The sequence below is a fragment of the Hyla sarda genome, unplaced genomic scaffold (genome assembly GCF_029499605.1).
Source record: "Hyla sarda isolate aHylSar1 unplaced genomic scaffold, aHylSar1.hap1 scaffold_2946, whole genome shotgun sequence".
Classification (NCBI taxonomy): Eukaryota; Metazoa; Chordata; class Amphibia; order Anura; family Hylidae; genus Hyla; species Hyla sarda.
The window spans coordinates 861-25249 of record NW_026609658.1 but is presented as its reverse complement, the minus strand read 5'-3'; the positions used below and the strand labels follow the sequence as shown (position 1 = coordinate 25249).

At 46.3% G+C, this 24389-nt stretch overlaps 11 non-coding genes and 1 pseudogene across 11 annotated transcripts; all 12 read right to left on the bottom strand.

Moving 5' to 3' along the window:
* Positions 1-318: 318 nt before the first annotated feature.
* LOC130327230 (U2 spliceosomal RNA) lies at positions 319-509 on the bottom strand. The gene has a single exon (XR_008871693.1). It is a non-coding gene; the product is annotated as a U2 spliceosomal RNA (small nuclear RNA).
* A 2091-nt stretch (positions 510-2600) lies between these two features.
* Positions 2601-2791, bottom strand: LOC130327229 (U2 spliceosomal RNA). Its single transcript, XR_008871692.1, has one exon. It is a non-coding gene; the product is annotated as a U2 spliceosomal RNA (small nuclear RNA).
* A 2095-nt stretch (positions 2792-4886) lies between these two features.
* LOC130327228 (U2 spliceosomal RNA) lies at positions 4887-5077 on the bottom strand. Its single transcript, XR_008871691.1, has one exon. It is a non-coding gene; the product is annotated as a U2 spliceosomal RNA (small nuclear RNA).
* Positions 5078-7169: 2092 nt separating this feature from the next.
* On the bottom strand, positions 7170-7360 carry LOC130327227 (U2 spliceosomal RNA). The gene has a single exon (XR_008871690.1). It is a non-coding gene; the product is annotated as a U2 spliceosomal RNA (small nuclear RNA).
* A 2095-nt stretch (positions 7361-9455) lies between these two features.
* On the bottom strand, positions 9456-9637 carry LOC130327231 (U2 spliceosomal RNA). Its single transcript, XR_008871694.1, has one exon. It is a non-coding gene; the product is annotated as a U2 spliceosomal RNA (small nuclear RNA).
* A 692-nt stretch (positions 9638-10329) lies between these two features.
* Positions 10330-10489, bottom strand: LOC130327232 (U2 spliceosomal RNA; annotated as a pseudogene).
* Positions 10490-12582: 2093 nt separating this feature from the next.
* On the bottom strand, positions 12583-12773 carry LOC130327226 (U2 spliceosomal RNA). The gene has a single exon (XR_008871689.1). It is a non-coding gene; the product is annotated as a U2 spliceosomal RNA (small nuclear RNA).
* A 2093-nt stretch (positions 12774-14866) lies between these two features.
* On the bottom strand, positions 14867-15057 carry LOC130327237 (U2 spliceosomal RNA). Its single transcript, XR_008871698.1, has one exon. It is a non-coding gene; the product is annotated as a U2 spliceosomal RNA (small nuclear RNA).
* Positions 15058-17146: 2089 nt separating this feature from the next.
* LOC130327236 (U2 spliceosomal RNA) lies at positions 17147-17337 on the bottom strand. The gene has a single exon (XR_008871697.1). It is a non-coding gene; the product is annotated as a U2 spliceosomal RNA (small nuclear RNA).
* A 2093-nt stretch (positions 17338-19430) lies between these two features.
* On the bottom strand, positions 19431-19621 carry LOC130327235 (U2 spliceosomal RNA). Its single transcript, XR_008871696.1, has one exon. It is a non-coding gene; the product is annotated as a U2 spliceosomal RNA (small nuclear RNA).
* A 2091-nt stretch (positions 19622-21712) lies between these two features.
* LOC130327233 (U2 spliceosomal RNA) lies at positions 21713-21903 on the bottom strand. Its single transcript, XR_008871695.1, has one exon. It is a non-coding gene; the product is annotated as a U2 spliceosomal RNA (small nuclear RNA).
* A 2093-nt stretch (positions 21904-23996) lies between these two features.
* Positions 23997-24187, bottom strand: LOC130327225 (U2 spliceosomal RNA). The gene has a single exon (XR_008871688.1). It is a non-coding gene; the product is annotated as a U2 spliceosomal RNA (small nuclear RNA).
* Positions 24188-24389: the final 202 nt, after the last annotated feature.

Genomic DNA, 24389 nt, shown 5'->3' with positions numbered 1-24389 from the left:
TTTTGTCAATTAGGAACATTCAGCACCCACCCGCTATCAAGGCAGCTGCCTATCATGTCATGCCCTACCTGCACAGGTGTGCTGGCTACTCAAATGATCCAATTAAGGAGGCCATTTAGTCAGCAGCAGCAGAAGTCCTGTGCCTGGACGCTCCAACAGGGGCCAGACACAAGCAGAAGCAGAAGCAGCAGAAGCAGCAGCAGCACCACCTTTTGTTTTTTGGCTGCAGCAGCAGCAAGGCCCACAGGGCTGGCTAGCTGGCTAGCCAGCAAGCAGGTAGCAATGAAAGTAGGAATCTTTCTTTTTAACCCTGTAAGGGGGTGGTGCACTGTACCCGAAGATACTGCCATATCGGGTCAATGCATAGGGCGACGGAAGCAAGCTTCGAAATCGGCCCCCGTTCTCAAAAATCCATTTAATATATGGTCCCCAGATAGGGGACGTATCAGATATTAAACTGATAAGAACAGATACTACACTTGATCTTAGCCAAAAGGCCGAGAAGCGATAACCGTGAAAGGGGCGGGCCCAACAAGGTCCCCTTCATGGGCACTATCACTGCTTGCTGTCAGGGAGGCTGCCAGACAATTTTCCATGCACACTCTGGGCTGGGGGGCAGTCAACCACCAGTACACACAGCAGAACCTAAACCCATACCATTATTGCTAAGCAGCAAGACAGGGGCCCATTGCACTCCCACGGGGCCTTTTTAAATGCAATCCATAACCCGGATTTGCCAGGAACCCTTCTTACTCCTCCTACTTGCATGTGACACTGGGCTTAGGATCTGCATAGGAAACACACACACAAGCACACACCTACCTTTGTTGCCTGCAGATGCCTCCTTGGCTGTCCCCAAACGGTATCAAACCAACACCCACGGGAAGCTGTAAGCATAGAGGACATGCCTGCACCCCATTGGACTTACCTGTGTGGGTTAAATCCGGGTTATTTGACAACCTATGGCGGTGATGGTTCTGCTCAGGCAGAGCAGTGCTGATGCTCCTCATAAAGCTGTCGCTGCTGTGAAGGTTCTAGGTGACATCACAAATCCCTATGGTTACATACACAACAAAGCTGGGTTGTTGTTGTTTACACTCTGCAAGGCCTGTGGAAGTGAGTGACATCATAGCACTGTAGTTCTGAGGGTTCTAGATGGATGCAACAATCTCCTGTTGCTTCTATGAAGGCCATAATAGACGACATCACCAAACAGCTCCATAGTCACATACACAGCAAAGGAGAGATGTTGTTTACACCTAGTGATGTCAGTGGTATTGAGTGACATCACAGCACAGTGCTAAGGCTCCTGGGCCTGGACACAGCAGCGGCTGCAATATCTCAACGGAGAATACGTTTATATATATGTGTGTGTGTGCGCGTATATATATATATATATATATATATATATATATATATATATATATATTTCTCCGCCGAAATCACTTTTAAACCCATTTCCACCTTTTTTTCCCTTCTCTTCCTCTTACTTTTTTTTCACGTTTTTTTACGTTTTTCTCCTTTTCGCCTCTTTTCTGGGCGTATTATTCTTCTTTTTCTTCTTTTTTTTCGTCTAATGCATACCCCATCAGTGCAGCAATGCTTATTCAATACCGCCAGCAGATGGAGACACTGGGGGATAATTTTCTAAGGATTTATACTGATTTTTCCTGTCTGAATTTGTCGCACAGAAAGTTGCAGGCCAAATATGTGTGACATTTCTGCGACTTTAGCTTCTAGAGCATTTTTACAACATTATACATAGGTGCTGAATACATAAAAAGCGACTGTTCAGCGACAGACAAGTCGCATCGGCTGAAAGTAGGCCAGAATGTCAGTCCATGTTGGAGCAGGTTTAGATACAGTCTAAAGTATAGATCTCAAAGTCTGTGCACAGAATTTAGCAAGGGCCTCGCACCTTCTGATGCATCAGGTAGGTGCACAATAGCATAGCCTAACCCTCTGTACTTTGGTCTATATTGATGCGGGACATAGACAGCCAGCTGATGACCAATCCATTAGTGCAATGGATGGCTGGAAGCATTTGTCTTTGCCTTTGCAATACCACAGAAGCAATGCATGGTCAATGTACAGCAATGACACACCTGTGTGAACAGCCAGGAGACCCCCCCCCCCCATGTTATGTTACATAGTTACATAGTTAGTACGGTCGAAAAAAGACATATGTCCATCACGTTCAACCAGGGAATTAAGGGGTAGGGGTGTGGCGCGATATTGGGGAAGGGATGAGATTTTATATTTCTTCATAAGCATTAATCTTATTTTGTCAATTAGGAACATTCAGCACCCACCCGCTATCAAGGCAGCTGCCTATCATGTCATGCCCTACCTGCACAGGTGTGCTGGCTACTCAAATGATCCAATTAAGGAGGCCATTTAGTCAGCAGCAGCAGAAGTCCTGTGCCTGGACGCTCCAACAGGGGCCAGACACAAGCAGAAGCAGAAGCAGCAGAAGCAGCAGCAGCACCACCTTTTGTTTTTTGGCTGCAGCAGCAGCAAGGCCCACAGGGCTGGCTAGCTGGCTAGCCAGCAAGCAGGTAGCAATGAAAGTAGGAATCTTTCTTTTTAACCCTGTAAGGGGGTGGTGCACTGTACCCGAAGATACTGCCATATCGGGTCAATGCATAGGGCGACGGAAGCAAGCTTCGAAATCGGCCCCCGTTCTCAAAAATCCATTTAATATATGGTCCCCAGATAGGGGACGTATCAGATATTAAACTGATAAGAACAGATACTACACTTGATCTTAGCCAAAAGGCCGAGAAGCGATAACCGTGAAAGGGGCGGGCCCAACAAGGTCCCCTTCATGGGCACTATCACTGCTTGCTGTCAGGGAGGCTGCCAGACAATTTTCCATGCACACTCTGGGCTGGGGGGCAGTCAACCACCAGTACACACAGCAGAACCTAAACCCATACCATTATTGCTAAGCAGCAAGACAGGGGCCCATTGCACTCCCACGGGGCCTTTTTAAATGCAATCCATAACCCGGATTTGCCAGGAACCCTTCTTACTCCTCCTACTTGCATGTGACACTGGGCTTAGGATCTGCATAGGAAACACACACACAAGCACACACACCTACCTTTGTTGCCTGCAGATGCCTCCTTGGCTGTCCCCAAACGGTATCAAACCAACACCCACGGGAAGCTGTAAGCATAGAGGACATGCCTGCACCCCATTGGACTTACCTGTGTGGGTTAAATCCGGGTTATTTGACAACCTATGGCGGTGATGGTTCTGCTCAGGCAGAGCAGTGCTGATGCTCCTCATAAAGCTGTCGCTGCTGTGAAGGTTCTAGGTGACATCACAAATCCCTATGGTTACATACACAACAAAGCTGGGTTGTTGTTGTTTACACTCTGCAAGGCCTGTGGAAGTGAGTGACATCATAGCACTGTAGTTCTGAGGGTTCTAGATGGATGCAACAATCTCCTGTTGCTTCTATGAAGGCCATAATAGACGACATCACCAAACAGCTCCATAGTCACATACACAGCAAAGGAGAGATGTTGTTTACACCTAGTGATGTCAGTGGTATTGAGTGACATCACAGCAGGCTCCTGGGCCTGGACACAGCAGCGGCTGCAATATCTCAACGGAGAATACGTTTATATATATGTGTGTGTGTGCGCGTATATATATATATATATATATATATATATATATATATATATATATATATATATATATTTCTCCGCCGAAATCACTTTTAAACCCATTTCCACCTTTTTTTCCCTTCTCTTCCTCTTACTTTTTTTTCACGTTTTTTTACGTTTTTCTCCTTTTCGCCTCTTTTCTGGGCGTATTATTCTTCTTTTTCTTCTTTTTTTTCGTCTAATGCATACCCCATCAGTGCAGCAATGCTTATTCAATACCGCCAGCAGATGGAGACACTGGGGGATAATTTTCTAAGGATTTATACTGATTTTTCCTGTCTGAATTTGTCGCACAGAAAGTTGCAGGCCAAATATGTGTGACATTTCTGCGACTTTAGCTTCTAGAGCATTTTTACAACATTATACATAGGTGCTGAATACATAAAAAGCGACTGTTCAGCGACAGACAAGTCGCATCGGCTGAAAGTAGGCCAGAATGTCAGTCCATGTTGGAGCAGGTTTAGATACAGTCTAAAGTATAGATCTCAAAGTCTGTGCACAGAATTTAGCAAGGGCCTCGCACCTTCTGATGCATCAGGTAGGTGCACAATAGCATAGCCTAACCCTCTGTACTTTGGTCTATATTGATGCGGGACATAGACAGCCAGCTGATGACCAATCCATTAGTGCAATGGATGGCTGGAAGCATTTGTCTTTGCCTTTGCAATACCACAGAAGCAATGCATGGTCAATGTACAGCAATGACACACCTGTGTGAACAGCCAGGAGACCCCCCCCCCCCCATGTTATGTTACATAGTTACATAGTTAGTACGGTCGAAAAAAGACATATGTCCATCACGTTCAACCAGGGAATTAAGGGGTAGGGGTGTGGCGCGATATTGGGGAAGGGATGAGATTTTATATTTCTTCATAAGCATTAATCTTATTTTGTCAATTAGGAACATTCAGCACCCACCCGCTATCAAGGCAGCTGCCTATCATGTCATGCCCTACCTGCACAGGTGTGCTGGCTACTCAAATGATCCAATTAAGGAGGCCATTTAGTCAGCAGCAGCAGAAGTCCTGTGCCTGGACGCTCCAACAGGGGCCAGACACAAGCAGAAGCAGAAGCAGCAGAAGCAGCAGCAGCACCACCTTTTGTTTTTTGGCTGCAGCAGCAGCAAGGCCCACAGGGCTGGCTAGCTGGCTAGCCAGCAAGCAGGTAGCAATGAAAGTAGGAATCTTTCTTTTTAACCCTGTAAGGGGGTGGTGCACTGTACCCGAAGATACTGCCATATCGGGTCAATGCATAGGGCGACGGAAGCAAGCTTCGAAATCGGCCCCCGTTCTCAAAAATCCATTTAATATATGGTCCCCAGATAGGGGACGTATCAGATATTAAACTGATAAGAACAGATACTACACTTGATCTTAGCCAAAAGGCCGAGAAGCGATAACCGTGAAAGGGGCGGGCCCAACAAGGTCCCCTTCATGGGCACTATCACTGCTTGCTGTCAGGGAGGCTGCCAGACAATTTTCCATGCACACTCTGGGCTGGGGGGCAGTCAACCACCAGTACACACAGCAGAACCTAAACCCATACCATTATTGCTAAGCAGCAAGACAGGGGCCCATTGCACTCCCACGGGGCCTTTTTAAATGCAATCCATAACCCGGATTTGCCAGGAACCCTTCTTACTCCTCCTACTTGCATGTGACACTGGGCTTAGGATCTGCATAGGAAACACACACACAAGCACACACCTACCTTTGTTGCCTGCAGATGCCTCCTTGGCTGTCCCCAAACGGTATCAAACCAACACCCACGGGAAGCTGTAAGCATAGAGGACATGCCTGCACCCCATTGGACTTACCTGTGTGGGTTAAATCCGGGTTATTTGACAACCTATGGCGGTGATGGTTCTGCTCAGGCAGAGCAGTGCTGATGCTCCTCATAAAGCTGTCGCTGCTGTGAAGGTTCTAGGTGACATCACAAATCCCTATGGTTACATACACAACAAAGCTGGGTTGTTGTTGTTTACACTCTGCAAGGCCTGTGGAAGTGAGTGACATCATAGCACTGTAGTTCTGAGGGTTCTAGATGGATGCAACAATCTCCTGTTGCTTCTATGAAGGCCATAATAGACGACATCACCAAACAGCTCCATAGTCACATACACAGCAAAGGAGAGATGTTGTTTACACCTAGTGATGTCAGTGGTATTGAGTGACATCACAGCACAGTGCTAAGGCTCCTGGGCCTGGACACAGCAGCGGCTGCAATATCTCAACGGAGAATACGTTTATATATATGTGTGTGTGTGCGCGTATATATATATATATATATATATATATATATATATATATATATATATTTCTCCGCCGAAATCACTTTTAAACCCATTTCCACCTTTTTTTCCCTTCTCTTCCTCTTACTTTTTTTTCACGTTTTTTTACGTTTTTCTCCTTTTCGCCTCTTTTCTGGGCGTATTATTCTTCTTTTTCTTCTTTTTTTTCGTCTAATGCATACCCCATCAGTGCAGCAATGCTTATTCAATACCGCCAGCAGATGGAGACACTGGGGGATAATTTTCTAAGGATTTATACTGATTTTTCCTGTCTGAATTTGTCGCACAGAAAGTTGCAGGCCAAATATGTGTGACATTTCTGCGACTTTAGCTTCTAGAGCATTTTTACAACATTATACATAGGTGCTGAATACATAAAAAGCGACTGTTCAGCGACAGACAAGTCGCATCGGCTGAAAGTAGGCCAGAATGTCAGTCCATGTTGGAGCAGGTTTAGATACAGTCTAAAGTATAGATCTCAAAGTCTGTGCACAGAATTTAGCAAGGGCCTCGCACCTTCTGATGCATCAGGTAGGTGCACAATAGCATAGCCTAACCCTCTGTACTTTGGTCTATATTGATGCGGGACATAGACAGCCAGCTGATGACCAATCCATTAGTGCAATGGATGGCTGGAAGCATTTGTCTTTGCCTTTGCAATACCACAGAAGCAATGCATGGTCAATGTACAGCAATGACACACCTGTGTGAACAGCCAGGAGACCCCCCCCCCCCCATGTTATGTTACATAGTTACATAGTTAGTACGGTCGAAAAAAGACATATGTCCATCACGTTCAACCAGGGAATTAAGGGGTAGGGGTGTGGCGCGATATTGGGGAAGGGATGAGATTTTATATTTCTTCATAAGCATTAATCTTATTTTGTCAATTAGGAACATTCAGCACCCACCCGCTATCAAGGCAGCTGCCTATCATGTCATGCCCTACCTGCACAGGTGTGCTGGCTACTCAAATGATCCAATTAAGGAGGCCATTTAGTCAGCAGCAGCAGAAGTCCTGTGCCTGGACGCTCCAACAGGGGCCAGACACAAGCAGAAGCAGAAGCAGCAGAAGCAGCAGCAGCACCACCTTTTGTTTTTTGGCTGCAGCAGCAGCAAGGCCCACAGGGCTGGCTAGCTGGCTAGCCAGCAAGCAGGTAGCAATGAAAGTAGGAATCTTTCTTTTTAACCCTGTAAGGGGGTGGTGCACTGTACCCGAAGATACTGCCATATCGGGTCAATGCATAGGGCGACGGAAGCAAGCTTCGAAATCGGCCCCCGTTCTCAAAAATCCATTTAATATATGGTCCCCAGATAGGGGACGTATCAGATATTAAACTGATAAGAACAGATACTACACTTGATCTTAGCCAAAAGGCCGAGAAGCGATAACCGTGAAAGGGGCGGGCCCAACAAGGTCCCCTTCATGGGCACTATCACTGCTTGCTGTCAGGGAGGCTGCCAGACAATTTTCCATGCACACTCTGGGCTGGGGGGCAGTCAACCACCAGTACACACAGCAGAACCTAAACCCATACCATTATTGCTAAGCAGCAAGACAGGGGCCCATTGCACTCCCACGGGGCCTTTTTAAATGCAATCCATAACCCGGATTTGCCAGGAACCCTTCTTACTCCTCCTACTTGCATGTGACACTGGGCTTAGGATCTGCATAGGAAACACACACACAAGCACACACCTACCTTTGTTGCCTGCAGATGCCTCCTTGGCTGTCCCCAAACGGTATCAAACCAACACCCACGGGAAGCTGTAAGCATAGAGGACATGCCTGCACCCCATTGGACTTACCTGTGTGGGTTAAATCCGGGTTATTTGACAACCTATGGCGGTGATGGTTCTGCTCAGGCAGAGCAGTGCTGATGCTCCTCATAAAGCTGTCGCTGCTGTGAAGGTTCTAGGTGACATCACAAATCCCTATGGTTACATACACAACAAAGCTGGGTTGTTGTTGTTTACACTCTGCAAGGCCTGTGGAAGTGAGTGACATCATAGCACTGTAGTTCTGAGGGTTCTAGATGGATGCAACAATCTCCTGTTGCTTCTATGAAGGCCATAATAGACGACATCACCAAACAGCTCCATAGTCACATACACAGCAAAGGAGAGATGTTGTTTACACCTAGTGATGTCAGTGGTATTGAGTGACATCACAGCACAGTGCTAAGGCTCCTGGGCCTGGACACAGCAGCGGCTGCAATATCTCAACGGAGAATACGTTTATATATATGTGTGTGTGTGCGCGTATATATATATATATATATATATATATATATATATATATATATATATATATTTCTCCGCCGAAATCACTTTTAAACCCATTTCCACCTTTTTTTCCCTTCTCTTCCTCTTACTTTTTTTTCACGTTTTTTTACGTTTTTCTCCTTTTCGCCTCTTTTCTGGGCGTATTATTCTTCTTTTTCTTCTTTTTTTTCGTCTAATGCATACCCCATCAGTGCAGCAATGCTTATTCAATACCGCCAGCAGATGGAGACACTGGGGGATAATTTTCTAAGGATTTATACTGATTTTTCCTGTCTGAATTTGTCGCACAGAAAGTTGCAGGCCAAATATGTGTGACATTTCTGCGACTTTAGCTTCTAGAGCATTTTTACAACATTATACATAGGTGCTGAATACATAAAAAGCGACTGTTCAGCGACAGACAAGTCGCATCGGCTGAAAGTAGGCCAGAATGTCAGTCCATGTTGGAGCAGGTTTAGATACAGTCTAAAGTATAGATCTCAAAGTCTGTGCACAGAATTTAGCAAGGGCCTCGCACCTTCTGATGCATCAGGTAGGTGCACAATAGCATAGCCTAACCCTCTGTACTTTGGTCTATATTGATGCGGGACATAGACAGCCAGCTGATGACCAATCCATTAGTGCAATGGATGGCTGGAAGCATTTGTCTTTGCCTTTGCAATACCACAGAAGCAATGCATGGTCAATGTACAGCAATGACACACCTGTGTGAACAGCCAGGAGACCCCCCCCCCCCATGTTATGTTACATAGTTACATAGTTAGTACGGTCGAAAAAAGACATATGTCCATCACGTTCAACCAGGGAATTAAGGGGTAGGGGTGTGGCGCGATATTGGGGAAGGGATGAGATTTTATATTTCTTCATAAGCATTAATCTTATTTTGTCAATTAGGAACATTCAGCACCCACCCGCTATCAAGGCAGCTGCCTATCATGTCATGCCCTACCTGCACAGGTGTGCTGGCTACTCAAATGATCCAATTAAGGAGGCCATTTAGTCAGCAGCAGCAGAAGTCCTGTGCCTGGACGCTCCAACAGGGGCCAGACACAAGCAGAAGCAGAAGCAGCAGAAGCAGCAGCAGCACCACCTTTTGTTTTTTGGCTGCAGCAGCAGCAAGGCCCACAGGGCTGGCTAGCTGGCTAGCCAGCAAGCAGGTAGCAATGAAAGTAGGAATCTTTCTTTTTAACCCTGTAAGGGGGTGGTGCACTGTACCCGAAGATACTGCCATATCGGGTCAATGCATAGGGCGACGGAAGCAAGCTTCGAAATCGGCCCCCGTTCTCAAAAATCCATTTAATATATGGTCCCCAGATAGGGGACGTATCAGATATTAAACTGATAAGAACAGATTTTTTTTTTTTTTTTATCTAAAGCCGAGGAACGTGCTTTCGATTCACCCAAAGTGCAAGAAAAAGTGCAAACGTGTTACACTAAAAAAAAGTGCACAAAGGATGCGGTCTATCGCAAGCCCTTCTCCGATAGGAGAGAGGCCCCCCAACAAACCTTACCCTTCGCCTCCGGACCAAAAGGTACCTGCGAGGTTCCAGGTTCGATGTCCCTTTTCGCCGAAGCTACTAGGAGACCACAAATGCTCCCGGCATCCCCCTTGGCGTTAGCCAAGGTATCTGCCCGCAGAGCCGATTACGGTAGGTACCCTGCGAAGCAGGAGTACCCGGGGTGTTTGCAGGGAGGTGCGGAACCTAATGGCCACACACACCTCCCCTAGACCGCCAGGAGGGACACCCAGAAGGGCTACCGCATCCTGACAAATCCTGTGAACACACAACACGCAAAAAGTGACACAGTGAGACAAAAAATAAATAAATAAGTGAATGTGTGCAGATATACTGCCCGGACATCCGGCCGGATCTATAAAAATTTCTCTGATCCTAGCCAGAAGGCCGGGAATCAAGAGGTGAGTGCCACAAGGTGAAGAGATTATGGTGCCCGTGCTTCAACTCAGTGAGCCTATTCTCCCAGTGAGTTTCGGCACCTCGGGGTCACCACTCCCCGAGGCACAAAAGTACCTCGGCTCTAGACCCTCTCAGCCTCATGGCGAGACCCGGAGGGAACAGGTCACATCGGGGCAGCCGTCGAGCTGATTCCTCAGAACCAGCCCCGGAAAGCCCTGGTACACCTGCATCCTCCATGCAGCACCCATCCCCACCAGCATGAAAACTGATAAGAACAGATACTACACTTGATCTTAGCCAAAAGGCCGAGAAGCGATAACCGTGAAAGGGGCGGGCCCAACAAGGTCCCCTTCATGGGCACTATCACTGCTTGCTGTCAGGGAGGCTGCCAGACAATTTTCCATGCACACTCTGGGCTGGGGGGCAGTCAACCACCAGTACACACAGCAGAACCTAAACCCATACCATTATTGCTAAGCAGCAAGACAGGGGCCCATTGCACTCCCACGGGGCCTTTTTAAATGCAATCCATAACCCGGATTTGCCAGGAACCCTTCTTACTCCTCCTACTTGCATGTGACACTGGGCTTAGGATCTGCATAGGAAACACACACACAAGCACACACCTACCTTTGTTGCCTGCAGATGCCTCCTTGGCTGTCCCCAAACGGTATCAAACCAACACCCACGGGAAGCTGTAAGCATAGAGGACATGCCTGCACCCCATTGGACTTACCTGTGTGGGTTAAATCCGGGTTATTTGACAACCTATGGCGGTGATGGTTCTGCTCAGGCAGAGCAGTGCTGATGCTCCTCATAAAGCTGTCGCTGCTGTGAAGGTTCTAGGTGACATCACAAATCCCTATGGTTACATACACAACAAAGCTGGGTTGTTGTTGTTTACACTCTGCAAGGCCTGTGGAAGTGAGTGACATCATAGCACTGTAGTTCTGAGGGTTCTAGATGGATGCAACAATCTCCTGTTGCTTCTATGAAGGCCATAATAGACGACATCACCAAACAGCTCCATAGTCACATACACAGCAAAGGAGAGATGTTGTTTACACCTAGTGATGTCAGTGGTATTGAGTGACATCACAGCACAGTGCTAAGGCTCCTGGGCCTGGACACAGCAGCGGCTGCAATATCTCAACGGAGAATACGTTTATATATATGTGTGTGTGTGCGCGTATATATATATATATATATATATATATATATATATATATATATATATATTTCTCCGCCGAAATCACTTTTAAACCCATTTCCACCTTTTTTTCCCTTCTCTTCCTCTTACTTTTTTTTCACGTTTTTTTACGTTTTTCTCCTTTTCGCCTCTTTTCTGGGCGTATTATTCTTCTTTTTCTTCTTTTTTTTCGTCTAATGCATACCCCATCAGTGCAGCAATGCTTATTCAATACCGCCAGCAGATGGAGACACTGGGGGATAATTTTCTAAGGATTTATACTGATTTTTCCTGTCTGAATTTGTCGCACAGAAAGTTGCAGGCCAAATATGTGTGACATTTCTGCGACTTTAGCTTCTAGAGCATTTTTACAACATTATACATAGGTGCTGAATACATAAAAAGCGACTGTTCAGCGACAGACAAGTCGCATCGGCTGAAAGTAGGCCAGAATGTCAGTCCATGTTGGAGCAGGTTTAGATACAGTCTAAAGTATAGATCTCAAAGTCTGTGCACAGAATTTAGCAAGGGCCTCGCACCTTCTGATGCATCAGGTAGGTGCACAATAGCATAGCCTAACCCTCTGTACTTTGGTCTATATTGATGCGGGACATAGACAGCCAGCTGATGACCAATCCATTAGTGCAATGGATGGCTGGAAGCATTTGTCTTTGCCTTTGCAATACCACAGAAGCAATGCATGGTCAATGTACAGCAATGACACACCTGTGTGAACAGCCAGGAGACCCCCCCCCCCCATGTTATGTTACATAGTTACATAGTTAGTACGGTCGAAAAAAGACATATGTCCATCACGTTCAACCAGGGAATTAAGGGGTAGGGGTGTGGCGCGATATTGGGGAAGGGATGAGATTTTATATTTCTTCATAAGCATTAATCTTATTTTGTCAATTAGGAACATTCAGCACCCACCCGCTATCAAGGCAGCTGCCTATCATGTCATGCCCTACCTGCACAGGTGTGCTGGCTACTCAAATGATCCAATTAAGGAGGCCATTTAGTCAGCAGCAGCAGAAGTCCTGTGCCTGGACGCTCCAACAGGGGCCAGACACAAGCAGAAGCAGAAGCAGCAGAAGCAGCAGCAGCACCACCTTTTGTTTTTTGGCTGCAGCAGCAGCAAGGCCCACAGGGCTGGCTAGCTGGCTAGCCAGCAAGCAGGTAGCAATGAAAGTAGGAATCTTTCTTTTTAACCCTGTAAGGGGGTGGTGCACTGTACCCGAAGATACTGCCATATCGGGTCAATGCATAGGGCGACGGAAGCAAGCTTCGAAATCGGCCCCCGTTCTCAAAAATCCATTTAATATATGGTCCCCAGATAGGGGACGTATCAGATATTAAACTGATAAGAACAGATACTACACTTGATCTTAGCCAAAAGGCCGAGAAGCGATAACCGTGAAAGGGGCGGGCCCAACAAGGTCCCCTTCATGGGCACTATCACTGCTTGCTGTCAGGGAGGCTGCCAGACAATTTTCCATGCACACTCTGGGCTGGGGGGCAGTCAACCACCAGTACACACAGCAGAACCTAAACCCATACCATTATTGCTAAGCAGCAAGACAGGGGCCCATTGCACTCCCACGGGGCCTTTTTAAATGCAATCCATAACCCGGATTTGCCAGGAACCCTTCTTACTCCTCCTACTTGCATGTGACACTGGGCTTAGGATCTGCATAGGAAACACACACACAAGCACACACCTACCTTTGTTGCCTGCAGATGCCTCCTTGGCTGTCCCCAAACGGTATCAAACCAACACCCACGGGAAGCTGTAAGCATAGAGGACATGCCTGCACCCCATTGGACTTACCTGTGTGGGTTAAATCCGGGTTATTTGACAACCTATGGCGGTGATGGTTCTGCTCAGGCAGAGCAGTGCTGATGCTCCTCATAAAGCTGTCGCTGCTGTGAAGGTTCTAGGTGACATCACAAATCCCTATGGTTACATACACAACAAAGCTGGGTTGTTGTTGTTTACACTCTGCAAGGCCTGTGGAAGTGAGTGACATCATAGCACTGTAGTTCTGAGGGTTCTAGATGGATGCAACAATCTCCTGTTGCTTCTATGAAGGCCATAATAGACGACATCACCAAACAGCTCCATAGTCACATACACAGCAAAGGAGAGATGTTGTTTACACCTAGTGATGTCAGTGGTATTGAGTGACATCACAGCACAGTGCTAAGGCTCCTGGGCCTGGACACAGCAGCGGCTGCAATATCTCAACGGAGAATACGTTTATATATATGTGTGTGTGTGCGCGTATATATATATATATATATATATATATATATATATATATATATATATATTTCTCCGCCGAAATCACTTTTAAACCCATTTCCACCTTTTTTTCCCTTCTCTTCCTCTTACTTTTTTTTCACGTTTTTTTACGTTTTTCTCCTTTTCGCCTCTTTTCTGGGCGTATTATTCTTCTTTTTCTTCTTTTTTTTCGTCTAATGCATACCCCATCAGTGCAGCAATGCTTATTCAATACCGCCAGCAGATGGAGACACTGGGGGATAATTTTCTAAGGATTTATACTGATTTTTCCTGTCTGAATTTGTCGCACAGAAAGTTGCAGGCCAAATATGTGTGACATTTCTGCGACTTTAGCTTCTAGAGCATTTTTACAACATTATACATAGGTGCTGAATACATAAAAAGCGACTGTTCAGCGACAGACAAGTCGCATCGGCTGAAAGTAGGCCAGAATGTCAGTCCATGTTGGAGCAGGTTTAGATACAGTCTAAAGTATAGATCTCAAAGTCTGTGCACAGAATTTAGCAAGGGCCTCGCACCTTCTGATGCATCAGGTAGGTGCACAATAGCATAGCCTAACCCTCTGTACTTTGGTCTATATTGATGCGGGACATAGACAGCCAGCTGATGACCAATCCATTAGTGCAATGGATGGCTGGAAGCATTTGTCTTTGCCTTTGCAATACCACAGAAGCAATGCATGGTCAATGTACAGCAATGACACACCTGTGTGAACAGCCAGGAGACCCCCCCCCCCCATGTTATGTTACATAGTTACATAGTTAGTACGGTCGAAAAAAGACATATGTCCATCACGTTCAACCAGGGAATTAAGGGGTAGGGGTGTGGCGCGATATTGGGGAAGGGATGAGATTTTATATTTCTTCATAAGCATTAATCTTATTTTGTCAATTAGGAACATTCAGCACCCACCCGCTATCAAGGCAGCTGCCTATCATGTCATGCCCTACCTGCACAGGTGTGCTGGCTACTCAAATGATCCAATTAAGGAGGCCATTTAGTCAGCAGCAGCAGAAGTCCTGTGCCTGGACGCTCCAACAGGGGCCAGACACAAGCAGAAGCAGAAGCAGCAGAAGCAGCAGCAGCACCACCTTTTGTTTTTTGGCTGCAGCAGCAGCAAGGCCCACAGGGCTGGCTAGCTGGCTAGCCAGCAAGCAGGTAGCAATGAAAGTAGGAATCTTTCTTTTTAACCCTGTAAGGGGGTGGTGCACTGTACCCGAAGATACTGCCATATCGGGTCAATGCATAGGGCGACGGAAGCAAGCTTCGAAATCGGCCCCCGTTCTCAAAAATCCATTTAATATATGGTCCCCAGATAGGGGACGTATCAGATATTAAACTGATAAGAACAGATACTACACTTGATCTTAGCCAAAAGGCCGAGAAGCGATAACCGTGAAAGGGGCGGGCCCAACAAGGTCCCCTTCATGGGCACTATCACTGCTTGCTGTCAGGGAGGCTGCCAGACAATTTTCCATGCACACTCTGGGCTGGGGGGCAGTCAACCACCAGTACACACAGCAGAACCTAAACCCATACCATTATTGCTAAGCAGCAAGACAGGGGCCCATTGCACTCCCACGGGGCCTTTTTAAATGCAATCCATAACCCGGATTTGCCAGGAACCCTTCTTACTCCTCCTACTTGCATGTGACACTGGGCTTAGGATCTGCATAGGAAACACACACACAAGCACACACCTACCTTTGTTGCCTGCAGATGCCTCCTTGGCTGTCCCCAAACGGTATCAAACCAACACCCACGGGAAGCTGTAAGCATAGAGGACATGCCTGCACCCCATTGGACTTACCTGTGTGGGTTAAATCCGGGTTATTTGACAACCTATGGCGGTGATGGTTCTGCTCAGGCAGAGCAGTGCTGATGCTCCTCATAAAGCTGTCGCTGCTGTGAAGGTTCTAGGTGACATCACAAATCCCTATGGTTACATACACAACAAAGCTGGGTTGTTGTTGTTTACACTCTGCAAGGCCTGTGGAAGTGAGTGACATCATAGCACTGTAGTTCTGAGGGTTCTAGATGGATGCAACAATCTCCTGTTGCTTCTATGAAGGCCATAATAGACGACATCACCAAACAGCTCCATAGTCACATACACAGCAAAGGAGAGATGTTGTTTACACCTAGTGATGTCAGTGGTATTGAGTGACATCACAGCACAGTGCTAAGGCTCCTGGGCCTGGACACAGCAGCGGCTGCAATATCTCAACGGAGAATACGTTTATATATATGTGTGTGTGTGCGCGTATATATATATATATATATATATATATATATATATATATATATATTTCTCCGCCGAAATCACTTTTAAACCCATTTCCACCTTTTTTTCCCTTCTCTTCCTCTTACTTTTTTTTCACGTTTTTTTACGTTTTTCTCCTTTTCGCCTCTTTTCTGGGCGTATTATTCTTCTTTTTCTTCTTTTTTTTCGTCTAATGCATACCCCATCAGTGCAGCAATGCTTATTCAATACCGCCAGCAGATGGAGACACTGGGGGATAATTTTCTAAGGATTTATACTGATTTTTCCTGTCTGAATTTGTCGCACAGAAAGTTGCAGGCCAAATATGTGTGACATTTCTGCGACTTTAGCTTCTAGAGCATTTTTACAACATTATACATAGGTGCTGAATACATAAAAAGCGACTGTTCAGCGACAGACAAGTCGCATCGGCTGAAAGTAGGCCAGAATGTCAGTCCATGTTGGAGCAGGTTTAGATACAGTCTAAAGTATAGATCTCAAAGTCTGTGCACAGAATTTAGCAAGGGCCTCGCACCTTCTGATGCATCAGGTAGGTGCACAATAGCATAGCCTAACCCTCTGTACTTTGGTCTATATTGATGCGGGACATAGACAGCCAGCTGATGACCAATCCATTAGTGCAATGGATGGCTGGAAGCATTTGTCTTTGCCTTTGCAATACCACAGAAGCAATGCATGGTCAATGTACAGCAATGACACACCTGTGTGAACAGCCAGGAGACCCCCCCCCCCCATGTTATGTTACATAGTTACATAGTTAGTACGGTCGAAAAAAGACATATGTCCATCACGTTCAACCAGGGAATTAAGGGGTAGGGGTGTGGCGCGATATTGGGGAAGGGATGAGATTTTATATTTCTTCATAAGCATTAATCTTATTTTGTCAATTAGGAACATTCAGCACCCACCCGCTATCAAGGCAGCTGCCTATCATGTCATGCCCTACCTGCACAGGTGTGCTGGCTACTCAAATGATCCAATTAAGGAGGCCATTTAGTCAGCAGCAGCAGAAGTCCTGTGCCTGGACGCTCCAACAGGGGCCAGACACAAGCAGAAGCAGAAGCAGCAGAAGCAGCAGCAGCACCACCTTTTGTTTTTTGGCTGCAGCAGCAGCAAGGCCCACAGGGCTGGCTAGCTGGCTAGCCAGCAAGCAGGTAGCAATGAAAGTAGGAATCTTTCTTTTTAACCCTGTAAGGGGGTGGTGCACTGTACCCGAAGATACTGCCATATCGGGTCAATGCATAGGGCGACGGAAGCAAGCTTCGAAATCGGCCCCCGTTCTCAAAAATCCATTTAATATATGGTCCCCAGATAGGGGACGTATCAGATATTAAACTGATAAGAACAGATACTACACTTGATCTTAGCCAAAAGGCCGAGAAGCGATAACCGTGAAAGGGGCGGGCCCAACAAGGTCCCCTTCATGGGCACTATCACTGCTTGCTGTCAGGGAGGCTGCCAGACAATTTTCCATGCACACTCTGGGCTGGGGGGCAGTCAACCACCAGTACACACAGCAGAACCTAAACCCATACCATTATTGCTAAGCAGCAAGACAGGGGCCCATTGCACTCCCACGGGGCCTTTTTAAATGCAATCCATAACCCGGATTTGCCAGGAACCCTTCTTACTCCTCCTACTTGCATGTGACACTGGGCTTAGGATCTGCATAGGAAACACACACACAAGCACACACCTACCTTTGTTGCCTGCAGATGCCTCCTTGGCTGTCCCCAAACGGTATCAAACCAACACCCACGGGAAGCTGTAAGCATAGAGGACATGCCTGCACCCCATTGGACTTACCTGTGTGGGTTAAATCCGGGTTATTTGACAACCTATGGCGGTGATGGTTCTGCTCAGGCAGAGCAGTGCTGATGCTCCTCATAAAGCTGTCGCTGCTGTGAAGGTTCTAGGTGACATCACAAATCCCTATGGTTACATACACAACAAAGCTGGGTTGTTGTTGTTTACACTCTGCAAGGCCTGTGGAAGTGAGTGACATCATAGCACTGTAGTTCTGAGGGTTCTAGATGGATGCAACAATCTCCTGTTGCTTCTATGAAGGCCATAATAGACGACATCACCAAACAGCTCCATAGTCACATACACAGCAAAGGAGAGATGTTGTTTACACCTAGTGATGTCAGTGGTATTGAGTGACATCACAGCACAGTGCTAAGGCTCCTGGGCCTGGACACAGCAGCGGCTGCAATATCTCAACGGAGAATACGTTTATATATATGTGTGTGTGTGCGCGTATTATATATATATATATATATATATATATATATATATATATATATATTTCTCCGCCGAAATCACTTTTAAACCCATTTCCACCTTTTTTTCCCTTCTCTTCCTCTTACTTTTTTTTCACGTTTTTTTACGTTTTTCTCCTTTTCGCCTCTTTTCTGGGCGTATTATTCTTCTTTTTCTTCTTTTTTTTCGTCTAATGCATACCCCATCAGTGCAGCAATGCTTATTCAATACCGCCAGCAGATGGAGACACTGGGGGATAATTTTCTAAGGATTTATACTGATTTTTCCTGTCTGAATTTGTCGCACAGAAAGTTGCAGGCCAAATATGTGTGACATTTCTGCGACTTTAGCTTCTAGAGCATTTTTACAACATTATACATAGGTGCTGAATACATAAAAAGCGACTGTTCAGCGACAGACAAGTCGCATCGGCTGAAAGTAGGCCAGAATGTCAGTCCATGTTGGAGCAGGTTTAGATACAGTCTAAAGTATAGATCTCAAAGTCTGTGCACAGAATTTAGCAAGGGCCTCGCACCTTCTGATGCATCAGGTAGGTGCACAATAGCATAGCCTAACCCTCTGTACTTTGGTCTATATTGATGCGGGACATAGACAGCCAGCTGATGACCAATCCATTAGTGCAATGGATGGCTGGAAGCATTTGTCTTTGCCTTTGCAATACCACAGAAGCAATGCATGGTCAATGTACAGCAATGACACACCTGTGTGAACAGCCAGGAGACCCCCCCCCCCCCATGTTATGTTACATAGTTACATAGTTAGTACGGTCGAAAAAAGACATATGTCCATCACGTTCAACCAGGGAATTAAGGGGTAGGGGTGTGGCGCGATATTGGGGAAGGGATGAGATTTTATATTTCTTCATAAGCATTAATCTTATTTTGTCAATTAGGAACATTCAGCACCCACCCGCTATCAAGGCAGCTGCCTATCATGTCATGCCCTACCTGCACAGGTGTGCTGGCTACTCAAATGATCCAATTAAGGAGGCCATTTAGTCAGCAGCAGCAGAAGTCCTGTGCCTGGACGCTCCAACAGGGGCCAGACACAAGCAGAAGCAGAAGCAGCAGAAGCAGCAGCAGCACCACCTTTTGTTTTTTGGCTGCAGCAGCAGCAAGGCCCACAGGGCTGGCTAGCTGGCTAGCCAGCAAGCAGGTAGCAATGAAAGTAGGAATCTTTCTTTTTAACCCTGTAAGGGGGTGGTGCACTGTACCCGAAGATACTGCCATATCGGGTCAATGCATAGGGCGACGGAAGCAAGCTTCGAAATCGGCCCCCGTTCTCAAAAATCCATTTAATATATGGTCCCCAGATAGGGGACGTATCAGATATTAAACTGATAAGAACAGATACTACACTTGATCTTAGCCAAAAGGCCGAGAAGCGATAACCGTGAAAGGGGCGGGCCCAACAAGGTCCCCTTCATGGGCACTATCACTGCTTGCTGTCAGGGAGGCTGCCAGACAATTTTCCATGCACACTCTGGGCTGGGGGGCAGTCAACCACCAGTACACACAGCAGAACCTAAACCCATACCATTATTGCTAAGCAGCAAGACAGGGGCCCATTGCACTCCCACGGGGCCTTTTTAAATGCAATCCATAACCCGGATTTGCCAGGAACCCTTCTTACTCCTCCTACTTGCATGTGACACTGGGCTTAGGATCTGCATAGGAAACACACACACAAGCACACACCTACCTTTGTTGCCTGCAGATGCCTCCTTGGCTGTCCCCAAACGGTATCAAACCAACACCCACGGGAAGCTGTAAGCATAGAGGACATGCCTGCACCCCATTGGACTTACCTGTGTGGGTTAAATCCGGGTTATTTGACAACCTATGGCGGTGATGGTTCTGCTCAGGCAGAGCAGTGCTGATGCTCCTCATAAAGCTGTCGCTGCTGTGAAGGTTCTAGGTGACATCACAAATCCCTATGGTTACATACACAACAAAGCTGGGTTGTTGTTGTTTACACTCTGCAAGGCCTGTGGAAGTGAGTGACATCATAGCACTGTAGTTCTGAGGGTTCTAGATGGATGCAACAATCTCCTGTTGCTTCTATGAAGGCCATAATAGACGACATCACCAAACAGCTCCATAGTCACATACACAGCAAAGGAGAGATGTTGTTTACACCTAGTGATGTCAGTGGTATTGAGTGACATCACAGCACAGTGCTAAGGCTCCTGGGCCTGGACACAGCAGCGGCTGCAATATCTCAACGGAGAATACGTTTATATATATGTGTGTGTGTGCGCGTATATATATATATATATATATATATATATATATATATATATATATTTCTCCGCCGAAATCACTTTTAAACCCATTTCCACCTTTTTTTCCCTTCTCTTCCTCTTACTTTTTTTTCACGTTTTTTTACGTTTTTCTCCTTTTCGCCTCTTTTCTGGGCGTATTATTCTTCTTTTTCTTCTTTTTTTTCGTCTAATGCATACCCCATCAGTGCAGCAATGCTTATTCAATACCGCCAGCAGATGGAGACACTGGGGGATAATTTTCTAAGGATTTATACTGATTTTTCCTGTCTGAATTTGTCGCACAGAAAGTTGCAGGCCAAATATGTGTGACATTTCTGCGACTTTAGCTTCTAGAGCATTTTTACAACATTATACATAGGTGCTGAATACATAAAAAGCGACTGTTCAGCGACAGACAAGTCGCATCGGCTGAAAGTAGGCCAGAATGTCAGTCCATGTTGGAGCAGGTTTAGATACAGTCTAAAGTATAGATCTCAAAGTCTGTGCACAGAATTTAGCAAGGGCCTCGCACCTTCTGATGCATCAGGTAGGTGCACAATAGCATAGCCTAACCCTCTGTACTTTGGTCTATATTGATGCGGGACATAGACAGCCAGCTGATGACCAATCCATTAGTGCAATGGATGGCTGGAAGCATTTGTCTTTGCCTTTGCAATACCACAGAAGCAATGCATGGTCAATGTACAGCAATGACACACCTGTGTGAGAACAGCCAGGAGACCCCCCCCCCCCATGTTATGTTACATAGTTACATAGTTAGTACGGTCGAAAAAAGACATATGTCCATCACGTTCAACCAGGGAATTAAGGGGTAGGGGTGTGGCGCGATATTGGGGAAGGGATGAGATTTTATATTTCTTCATAAGCATTAATCTTATTTTGTCAATTAGGAACATTCAGCACCCACCCGCTATCAAGGCAGCTGCCTATCATGTCATGCCCTACCTGCACAGGTGTGCTGGCTACTCAAATGATCCAATTAAGGAGGCCATTTAGTCAGCAGCAGCAGAAGTCCTGTGCCTGGACGCTCCAACAGGGGCCAGACACAAGCAGAAGCAGAAGCAGCAGAAGCAGCAGCAGCACCACCTTTTGTTTTTTGGCTGCAGCAGCAGCAAGGCCCACAGGGCTGGCTAGCTGGCTAGCCAGCAAGCAGGTAGCAATGAAAGTAGGAATCTTTCTTTTTAACCCTGTAAGGGGGTGGTGCACTGTACCCGAAGATACTGCCATATCGGGTCAATGCATAGGGCGACGGAAGCAAGCTTCGAAATCGGCCCCCGTTCTCAAAAATCCATTTAATATATGGTCCCCAGATAGGGGACGTATCAGATATTAAACTGATAAGAACAGATACTACACTTGATCTTAGCCAAAAGGCCGAGAAGCGATAACCGTGAAAGGGGCGGGCCCAACAAGGTCCCCTTCATGGGCACTATCACTGCTTGCTGTCAGGGAGGCTGCCAGACAATTTTCCATGCACACTCTGGGCTGGGGGGCAGTCAACCACCAGTACACACAGCAGAACCTAAACCCATACCATTATTGCTAAGCAGCAAGACAGGGGCCCATTGCACTCCCACGGGGCCTTTTTAAATGCAATCCATAACCCGGATTTGCCAGGAACCCTTCTTACTCCTCCTACTTGCATGTGACACTGGGCTTAGGATCTGCATAGGAAACACACACACAAGCACACACCTACCTTTGTTGCCTGCAGATGCCTCCTTGGCTGTCCCCAAACGGTATCAAACCAACACCCACGGGAAGCTGTAAGCATAGAGGACATGCCTGCACCCCATTGGACTTACCTGTGTGGGTTAAATCCGGGTTATTTGACAACCTATGGCGGTGATGGTTCTGCTCAGGCAGAGCAGTGCTGATGCTCCTCATAAAGCTGTCGCTGCTGTGAAGGTTCTAGGTGACATCACAAATCCCTATGGTTACATACACAACAAAGCTGGGTTGTTGTTGTTTACACTCTGCAAGGCCTGTGGAAGTGAGTGACATCATAGCACTGTAGTTCTGAGGGTTCTAGATGGATGCAACAATCTCCTGTTGCTTCTATGAAGGCCATAATAGACGACATCACCAAACAGCTCCATAGTCACATACACAGCAAAGGAGAGATGTTGTTTACACCTAGTGATGTCAGTGGTATTGAGTGACATCACAGCACAGTGCTAAGGCTCCTGGGCCTGGACACAGCAGCGGCTGCAATATCTCAACGGAGAATACGTTTATATATATGTGTGTGTGTGCGCGTATATATATATATATATATATATATATATATATATATATATATATATATTTCTCCGCCGAAATCACTTTTAAACCCATTTCCACCTTTTTTTCCCTTCTCTTCCTCTTACTTTTTTTTCACGTTTTTTTACGTTTTTCTCCTTTTCGCCTCTTTTCTGGGCGTATTATTCTTCTTTTTCTTCTTTTTTTTCGTCTAATGCATACCCCATCAGTGCAGCAATGCTTATTCAATACCGCCAGCAGATGGAGACACTGGGGGATAATTTTCTAAGGATTTATACTGATTTTTCCTGTCTGAATTTGTCGCACAGAAAGTTGCAGGCCAAATATGTGTGACATTTCTGCGACTTTAGCTTCTAGAGCATTTTTACAACATTATACATAGGTGCTGAATACATAAAAAGCGACTGTTCAGCGACAGACAAGTCGCATCGGCTGAAAGTAGGCCAGAATGTCAGTCCATGTTGGAGCAGGTTTAGATACAGTCTAAAGTATAGATCTCAAAGTCTGTGCACAGAATTTAGCAAGGGCCTCGCACCTTCTGATGCATCAGGTAGGTGCACAATAGCATAGCCTAACCCTCTGTACTTTGGTCTATATTGATGCGGGACATAGACAGCCAGCTGATGACCAATCCATTAGTGCAATGGATGGCTGGAAGCATTTGTCTTTGCCTTTGCAATACCACAGAAGCAATGCATGGTCAATGTACAGCAATGACACACCTGTGTGAACAGCCAGGAGACCCCCCCCCCCCATGTTATGTTACATAGTTACATAGTTAGTACGGTCGAAAAAAGACATATGTCCATCACGTTCAACCAGGGAATTAAGGGGTAGGGGTGTGGCGCGATATTGGGGAAGGGATGAGATTTTATATTTCTTCATAAGCATTAATCTTATTTTGTCAATTAGGAACATTCAGCACCCACCCGCTATCAAGGCAGCTGCCTATCATGTCATGCCCTACCTGCACAGGTGTGCTGGCTACTCAAATGATCCAATTAAGGAGGCCATTTAGTCAGCAGCAGCAGAAGTCCTGTGCCTGGACGCTCCAACAGGGGCCAGACACAAGCAGAAGCAGAAGCAGCAGAAGCAGCAGCAGCACCACCTTTTGTTTTTTGGCTGCAGCAGCAGCAAGGCCCACAGGGCTGGCTAGCTGGCTAGCCAGCAAGCAGGTAGCAATGAAAGTAGGAATCTTTCTTTTTAACCCTGTAAGGGGGTGGTGCACTGTACCCGAAGATACTGCCATATCGGGTCAATGCATAGGGCGACGGAAGCAAGCTTCGAAATCGGCCCCCGTTCTCAAAAATCCATTTAATATATGGTCCCCAGATAGGGGACGTATCAGATATTAAACTGATAAGAACAGATACTACACTTGATCTTAGCCAAAAGGCCGAGAAGCGATAACCGTGAAAGGGGCGGGCCCAACAAGGTCCCCTTCATGGGCACTATCACTGCTTGCTGTCAGGGAGGCTGCCAGACAATTTTCCATGCACACTCTGGGCTGGGGGGCAGTCAACCACCAGTACACACAGCAGAACCTAAACCCATACCATTATTGCTAAGCAGCAAGACAGGGGCCCATTGCACTCCCACGGGGCCTTTTT